Raw genomic sequence first — 8678 nt, forward strand, 5'->3', positions numbered from 1 at the left:
CTAGCTTCTTCCTATCACTTTCTCGGCTATAATGGTCGATCTTGAAACATGGCTCATGTAGTCGGGGAGCTCTCATCGTTTTGTCAAGATTAAAGGTGATTGTTTCATCCCCCACTTCAAGTGTAATCTCTCTATGTTTCACATCAATGGCCGCTCCCGCGGTGTGCAAGAAAGGTCTTCCTAAAATGATAGGAATGTTGGAATCCTCGTCCATGTCTACAATAACAAAGTCTACCAGGATGTAGAACTTGCCAATTCTCACGGGTACTGATGCGTGTCTTTTATATGATGTTTTACATCCCATTTTACACGCATTTCAGAGCTCATTCATGTAGTTTATGCTACATTTCTCCCTATTTCCGTCTACTTCCGTATTTTTGTACATTATTGCAGAAATGTGAAGAATCCAGCGGAAATCGAGCTAAATCCGTCCCCGAGTATCCTGCATTGCATTTGACGTGAAGTATTCGCTTAAGGAACGAGCTTGGTGCGCAATTCAAGGCCCAAAAGACAAATCCACGAGATTATAGAAGTCAAGTAGCAGCTAAAGCAGTCGATCGACCACTACCATCAGTCGAACGACCAACCTGCGGGTTCGAAGCTCTCAGTACATCGAAGAGCAAGCGATCGATCGACGCCATGCTTAGTCGATCGACCAAGCTGCTATCCCAGACGAAAATTAAAAGATCGAGGAATTTGAAGCCCATTATGTTTAGGTTTTGATAATAAGTGTTACGTATGTTTGCTATATAACGTAACCTAGAACATCAGATAGAGGCATCCAGTTTTGATCCGATTTTTATCTAAGTTTTACACAGTAACATTCAGTTTCTATTAGGGTTCGGAATATTGTTTTAGCATTGGAATTTCGTTCTTATTCTTAATCATTCCTCTGAAATCTCGGTATTCTTCTGCCTTATTTGAATTCACTCTTATTTCGTTATTAGTTTAGAATTGCTAGTTAGGTTCCCAAAACCGTTTTATCGCTTTATGTTAATTGTTTGTTCTACTATTTTTAACATGAATTCAGTAGTCTTTATCGTCAATATTATTGTTATTTTCGCCATAGCCATGAGTAGCTAAATCAATTGTGCTAGGATGTAGGGGAATTGTGGTGTAGGCGGCAATATAATGAACACGACCTGATTCGCGTGTTGGTCGATCGACCACCCTACCCGGTCGATCGACTGACCATGTGAGGTTTTATTTTCGTTTTAATTGTTTTGATTCTTTATTCGATGAATCGAGTGCACACGACTAGTTGAATGCTTAGGATATGACTGACCCATTAGATCGAGAGATAGGGACAGTTGCTAGATCACCAATTAAAATGACTAAACTATGCTGAGATCGAAAGATAGGTAAAGTTTAGACCGTAAATCACTTTTCAGGACGAAAGTTAGTATTAGTGATATTAGGGACCTATAGTGAGATCGAAAGATGCTATTTGTTAAGAGTGGACCGAGAGGACCTCTTTATTTCCCGCCTCATGTGTTTGATTTAGACCTGTTTAATATGCTGCCGCCGAAACTATAACGAACCGACCATCCTAGTACCTCTTTTATACTTGATTTTATATATTTCATTAGTTTACTTTTCTTTTATTGTTATTAGCTATAGACCAAACCCAATCAAACCCCCACCTTTTGTTACCTTAGACCGAATTTAAACAACTAGAAATTACGTCTGCCTCTCTGTGGTTCGACCCGACTGCCGCTAGCTATAGTTGTAGTTGGAGTTTATAAATATTATTTTTGACACCTCACGACGGGTATCAAATTTTGGCGCCGTTGCCGGGGAGGCAATTGTTCTAATTTTTAGTTGTTTTTATTCAGTCTTTCTTTAGTTTAAGGGACTTCCGTTCCTTAAACTTTTCTTATATTCTTTTTGTAGTTTCTTCTTATGCGCAGGTCACAGGGTGGTGAACTAGTACCATTAAATCCTGAGATCAAGAAATCCTTGCGCGAGTTGAGACGATCACAAAGGGTATTAACGACAGAGGAAGAGCTGAGTACTCCGTCAAGCTACTACGAGAACGCCCTGTTCGCAGGAGATCCACCTACATCTCCTGCCTCTACTTCTTCAGCTGAGATAGTTACTTCTCCAGAAATCCCAGTCATGGCTGAAGAAGCAACCATTGCTAGTCACTCAGAGCCTACAGCTGCGAATCTCTACAAAGGATTCGAACTACCTGGGGAGGCGAGAAAATTCGAGCCAAAGCCTTCCTATATTAACCTGGTTGAGAGAAACCAGTTCGAGGGAGCTGCAAATGAAGATGCAGCCAAGCACATGGAGATTTTTATTGATTATTGCTGCTCTATACCCCCGCCGGCCGGTGAGACCCAAGATCAGATCAAGGAGACCATGTTCATTTTCTCTCTTCGTGACGCTGCAAGAGTGTGGTATAGAGATCTGGACCGAGCCACCCATGGGATCACCGACTGGAATTCCTTAGCCCTGGCATTCTACAAAAAGTACTTCTCTGCCTCGAAGACGAATGCCATTAGAGCTCAGATCACGAGCTTTAAATAACGGCCTGATGAGAACTTTCATGAAGCATCGGTCCGTTTCAAGAAACTGGTGCGAACCATACCACACCATGGGTTCGAAAAATGAAGTCTTTGCAATCAGTTCTATAATGGGCTGTATGACGATCAGAGGGCTATTTTGGATGCTGCAGCCAATGGTCGATTTGCTGAGAACATGGGAGAGACTAAGGGGTGGAAGATCATCGATGATTTGGCTACTCATAAGGCTGAATATGGGAATTCGAGAGGAAACCAGAGGAGAGCTGCTGAATCTTCCTCTGTTGCTGCACTAGAAGCTCTCGCTGCAAGGTTTGACAAATATGAGTTGGGAGGAGCTTATAAAGGAGGGATGTACCATGTTAACGCTGGTTCAGACGGTCCTTTCGTCTGTAGAAGATGTGGAGCTGAGGGGCATGTCTCAGAAAATTGATCTGTCCCCTTTGAGTCTTGTGCTGCCTTTCAACACTATAGGCAGACAAACACGTACTATGAGCCGAATGTCCACCCCAAATTGAGGTGGAGTAGCCAGAATGTCCTGAATCCGACTCAACCTCCACAACAGCAGCAGCAGCAAGCTTATGTGCCCCCTCATCATAAGCAAGAACAATACCAAAAACCTCCCTATGTGCCGCAGCAGCAACAATCCCAGAATTCCGATTTTGCTGAGTTTAAGAACTTACTGCTGAAGGAGTCCCAAGCTAGAAAAGCCGGGATGAAGCTACTAGAGAGCCAAATTGCTCAATTGGCTAGTAAGAGTACCACTCGAGCTCCCGGACACTTACCGACTCAAACTGACCAGAAAGAGACCCTGAATGCCATTACTTTGAGGAGTGGGTCTACCCTGGAGGGGCCTGCTATGGTCGAGGATGCCCCTAAAAAGAATGAGGCGGAACCGAGTCAAAAGAAAGCTTTAACGAAAAATAACAAGAACAAGGCGTCTACCAGGTACATCAGTCGATCGACTGATATACCCGGTCGATCGACTGATATGCGGGTTACAGGAGCTTCTGGAACTGTACATCTCAGTCGATCGACTGAGCAAGGTGGTCGATCGACTGATACCCCTGCTGATATTGAGAAATTTCGTCCTTCAATGCCCGATAATTTAATAGACCATTTGTTCCGGGGTTCGATAACTCCGAAAGTGTTGGGGCAAGACCCGAGTGCTGATGGGTCCGTCCCGATTCCGAAGTTCGACCCAATGTCGGTCAATGGCTCACATTTGAGACGGTCTGAGGAGGGTTCAAGCTTCAATAAGGAGAAGGTGGTGGACTTTCAGCCTAAGTCCACGGATGCCGGCATGCGAAACTTAGAAGAGAGGGCTAAAGTACTTCTCTCAGCCCCATATCCAGAGAGACTAGTGCCGACAAAGGAAAAGGTATCTTTCAATAAATTTGAAAAGGTTATTCGTAGTTTGAATGTGCAAGTTCCTTTCCTTGAGTTAGTCAATCAAGTGCCTGCCTACACTAAATTCATGAAACAACTCTTGTCTAAGAAAAAGTCACTTGAAAATGTGCATACTGTCGCATTAACCAAAGAGTCATGCTCTTATTTGTCTCACACTGCACCCCATAAGCTAGAGGACCCGGGTAGCTTTTCTGTTCCTTGCAATATAGGTACCTTCTCTATTGAGAAGGCATTATGTGACTTAGGAGCTAGTATAAGTGTCATTCCCCTGAGTCTAGCTAGGAAGCTCAAACTAACTAGGTTCACAGTGACAGATATGACAGTACAGATGGCTGACCGATCTGCAGTCCAGCCAATAGGAGTCTTAGAGGACATCCCTGTCCAAATAGGAAAGTTTTTCCTCCCTGTTGACTTTGTCGTCCTAGATATGCCTGAGGATGCCCACATACCTATCATTCTAGGTAGGCCGTTTCTGCACACTGCTGGTGCAGTTATTGATGTTGGTTGGGACCCCACGACCTTTAAAGTGGGAAGCATTCTATTGTCTTTGCCCAGCCGGTTAAGAAAAAGGACCCCATGTGGCCTGTGACTTGTAATACGGTTTCTGACAAGAAATCGTACTTTGTGCTTCCTGATTTACCTATCTCTATTCCTGTTGTAACCCCTCCGCCCCATATTGGGAGCAAATTGGAGGAAGATTTGTCTATTTCTGATATTGCAGGAGCTGGTTTGGGGAAGGAAGAGCTGCAAGTCACTCCAGCCGCAAAGAAGCCAATCGTTTCACGAGGAGGTCTTGGTTGCCTTAGCTATGCCACTGATGAGGAAGTTGATGACGAACCGGTCAAGGCAAGGGCGTCCGACTTGGACTTTGACGAGTCTAAAGAAGTCAACGACTGGGGAGATGATGAAAGTGTTGATCCGTTGAGCCATACGGACGTGGAAGCTAAGAAGGGTGCAGCTGAGAAGATAAGCACCGTTGAGGCTACCTCTAGTAGCCAGAAGCCGACGAAGTGGGCCATTCCGTGGCCGTTCTTGATCAACTACTAGTTGATCTCATGTTTTCCAAACTTTTTATTTGCTTTTGTTAGACACTTTTTATTGCTTTTGTGTGCGCGGAACTTCGCATTTTATTTTGCTTGCTTAGGATTTTATACGTTTTAGACTTTATTTTGGGTTTTGCGCAATTTTGGGCGCGTATTATTGTGCATTTGCAGGGGTTTTAGACCTCTTTAGCTCAAGTAATTGAGCAAATACGAAGAAATAAGAAGTTCAGCAGTATCTTCAGTCGATCGACTGGGCTATATAGTCGATCGACTGGTCTGCAGGTTCCAGGAGCTACTGTTCCTTTCACCTCGGTCGATCGACTGAGCTATGTGGTCGATCGACCGACCTGCACTGCTGTACCTGTTTACGACCTCTCTCCTGCTATGTTTGGTCGATTTGAGGACTTAAGGGAGTTTTCTACTCCAATTTATCTTCCGTCATTTTATTTATTTCTTCTATTTTTCCCAATTATGCACATAATACCGCTTCATTATTGTCCTTCTCCATTTTATGCGTGGGTTTTGTTTTGTCTTTCAGGTACTTTTTAGTAGCACTGCTGGCTACTGAAACCTCCTAGCTCACGCTGGTTTGGGGAGGTTTGATGTGACCATAATTAGCTCATATTTAGCGCCCGAATTAGCCTTGTTCCCGTGCTTTTTAGTGCATATTTGGGTCATTTCTTATCTTTAGATCTTTGTTTTGCATATTCTTTGAGATTTTGATCCCTTGGTAGGAAAGGAGTAAGAATCTTGTATTTTCATGGCAAAACGAGACTAAATTGATCGAATCCAATGACCAAGCATCAAGAAGAGACAAGATTAGAAGGCCTTTGTACATATTATAGTAGATGAGCAATGTTGAGAAAGGATCCTTGAGTCCCCAAGAAAATCCCCAAGGAATTTATGAAGAAAAGGGAAGAAAAGAAGAAGAAATCCTGCTGAGGCACAATCCGTGCGGATTGTCTACAATCCGGCCGTCCTCCACCCGCACAATCCGTGCGGTTTCACCACAGGACGCTCGGGTTTAACCACCACAATCCGCCCGGATTCACCTGAATCCGCTCGTGTTCCACCACCAGAATCCGCCCGTCCCGACTCTAATACGCTCGGATTCCAGCACAGCGCAATTTCATCTTCTCCAAGCTACAAAGAAAGAAGCCCTTCCTTCGAAAAATACCGGCTCCTCCCTGCTCAATCTAAAAAGTGTAATTACTAGTTTAGCTCTTAGTTAACCCTAATGCATCCCCCTAATCTCCACTATAAATACCCCATTAGTCAAATTAGAAGAAGATGTTCTTCTTATCAATTCCTAGAGTAGTTAATATCAATCAAATCTCTCTTTAATTTTATAATCAACAATTAATCAAGTTCTAATACAAGTTTTATTTCCTTAAACTCTCTTTTGTTCATTCTTTATTTTTGGGTAATTGAAGATTATTTGGGTTATTATTGGGAGATTGACAACCTCTCAATCAAGCATCAAGTACTTCTTTTATCTTTGCTTTATTATTGGAATCATTGGTAGTTATAATTCTCTTAATCCCTTTTTAATTATTGTCAATTACTTTCATTTATTCATTATGTTTCATTTTGTTGGTATGATTGACAACCTTGCTAGCATGATCAACATGATAATGAGTGAGTAGTCTCTTAGCTAGGTTTAATGGGTGATTAAGGGAAACCAACATGGGGAATGATTCATGCTTAAATTAATATGCTTTCATGTTTTATTTGCTTGCTTGTTTTGATCTCAACTCATGCACATGTTATATTTGATGAAATGCTAAGCCTATGAATCCTTGAATTTACCACCATCTTCTATCTTTTCAATGAGACTTGTAAGACATAACCCAACTCGAGTCTCATTAGACCATGCATGTTGTTGAGTAGGGAAGACTAAGTCGACTTGTAGGTGTTGTACAATCTAATCGATTCGGCTCCGGGATCCAAACTTTCCTAGGATTGTAAGATATAACCCAACTCAATCCATCACAACAATAATTGCTTGCTTATAATTTGAGAACATGTTTGTATGATCAATTCCCATGATTCCCCTATGATCCCATGACACCCTAGTTCTTTTTAATCAATTGTTTACAACCCTTTCATTCATCTTGCTTGTTTATTTTCATTGATATTTTAGTTTAGTGACCTTCTACATCAACCCAATTTGTGACACCCCTAAGACACCACTAGTTGCAATAGAAATCTCATTTCAATACCCGTCCCTTTGGATCCTACCTTTACTTGCCTCTTTACTAATTGTAGAGTTGTTTGTGAAGCTATAAATTGTGTTTTGATTCGGACGTGACCCAACGACCACACCTTAAATTGTGAACACGAAACGGACCGATCAAAAATGGCGCCGTTGCCGGGGACGGTGTTTACTTGATTTAGATTTCCTTTTATTGTTATTAGTTGTGTCTTTCTTCGCCTTGGGGAAGTAAAACTCCTCAAGGTTTGTTCTAATTGTTTTCGAGTTGTTTGATATTTTGCATGTCTAAAAGGTCACAAGGTGATTTGTTACCTTTTGACCGTGAAATTGAAAGAACCTTGACGAACAATAGGAGATTTGCTAGGACGAATTTGAGAGGTATTAGTGAGATTGTTCAACCAACTATTGAGTTCATCAACCCTTTCGCAATAGAAGGAGAGGAGAACCCATTACACAATACCCCACAAAATCAACCTACAATGCCTAAATTATCATCATATTCCGTACCCACCGAGGAGAACCTACCCAATGGTACTCCTACATCACAACATCTAACCGGAAATTTTATTGCCAAATCCGGCTTTATCCAATTAGTCGAAATGAGCCAATTTGGGGGGATGCCTAGTGAAGACCCTCATTCTCATATGGAAACCTTTTGCGACTATTGTGATGCAATCTCTCAAACCGGTGTGACTCAAGACCAAATTCGATGGGTCTTATTTCCTTTTTTTCTAATCGGCACCGCAAAACAATGGTTGAAGGGCCTTGACAAGTCCACTCTCGGAATAGATTCTTGGAAGAAGTTGGCTCTAGCTTTCTACATAAAATTCTACCCACCGGAAAAGACTAATATGCTAAGAGCTCAAATTACGGGTTTTAAGCAAAGGGATGAAGAATCTTTGTATGAAGCTTGGGAGCGGTTCAAGGGAATTTGTCGCTCATGTCCTCACCATGGACTTAGCGAATGGTTCTTGGTACAACAAATTTGGAACGGTTTATATGAAGATTCAAGGAACATTCTCAACATGGGATCAAATGGAATGTTCACCGAAGTTGATGACAATCAAACATGGAACAAGATTGAGGAAATGGCGGTCCATAACTCACAATATAGTAGACCTCGCAAGGCTACTAGAGGAGGAAAGCATGAAGTGGACTCCGTTACTCAATTGGGTGCTCAACTTAGTGCTCATATTGACACAATCAATTTGAAGTTTGAAAAAGCTATGGCTAGACTTGAAGAAGTCTCAAAATCACCAAAGCATCATGTTAATGCCATGACGGCATCTTCATCAATCCCAAGTGGGATATGTGAGAATTGTGGAACTTTGGGACATGACCAAAGTGAATGTAGGGGAACAAATGAACAAGTGAATGCTTTCCAAGCATACAAGAGTGGTACCCCTTATTCCAACTTTTACAATGAAAACACCAAATTCCATCCAAATCTCTCATACAAAAGCCAAAATGTTCAAAACCCTCAAA

At 42.0% G+C, this 8678-nt stretch overlaps 1 non-coding gene across 1 annotated transcript; it reads right to left on the reverse strand.

The window, feature by feature from the left end:
• Positions 1 to 8044: 8044 nt before the first annotated feature.
• LOC141640069 (small nucleolar RNA R71) lies at positions 8045 to 8151 on the reverse strand. The gene has a single exon (XR_012542815.1). It is a non-coding gene; the product is annotated as a small nucleolar RNA R71 (small nucleolar RNA).
• Positions 8152 to 8678: the final 527 nt, after the last annotated feature.

The sequence above is a fragment of the Silene latifolia genome, unplaced genomic scaffold (assembly GCF_048544455.1).
Source record: "Silene latifolia isolate original U9 population unplaced genomic scaffold, ASM4854445v1 scaffold_70, whole genome shotgun sequence".
In the NCBI taxonomy this organism is placed as follows: domain Eukaryota; kingdom Viridiplantae; phylum Streptophyta; class Magnoliopsida; order Caryophyllales; family Caryophyllaceae; genus Silene; species Silene latifolia.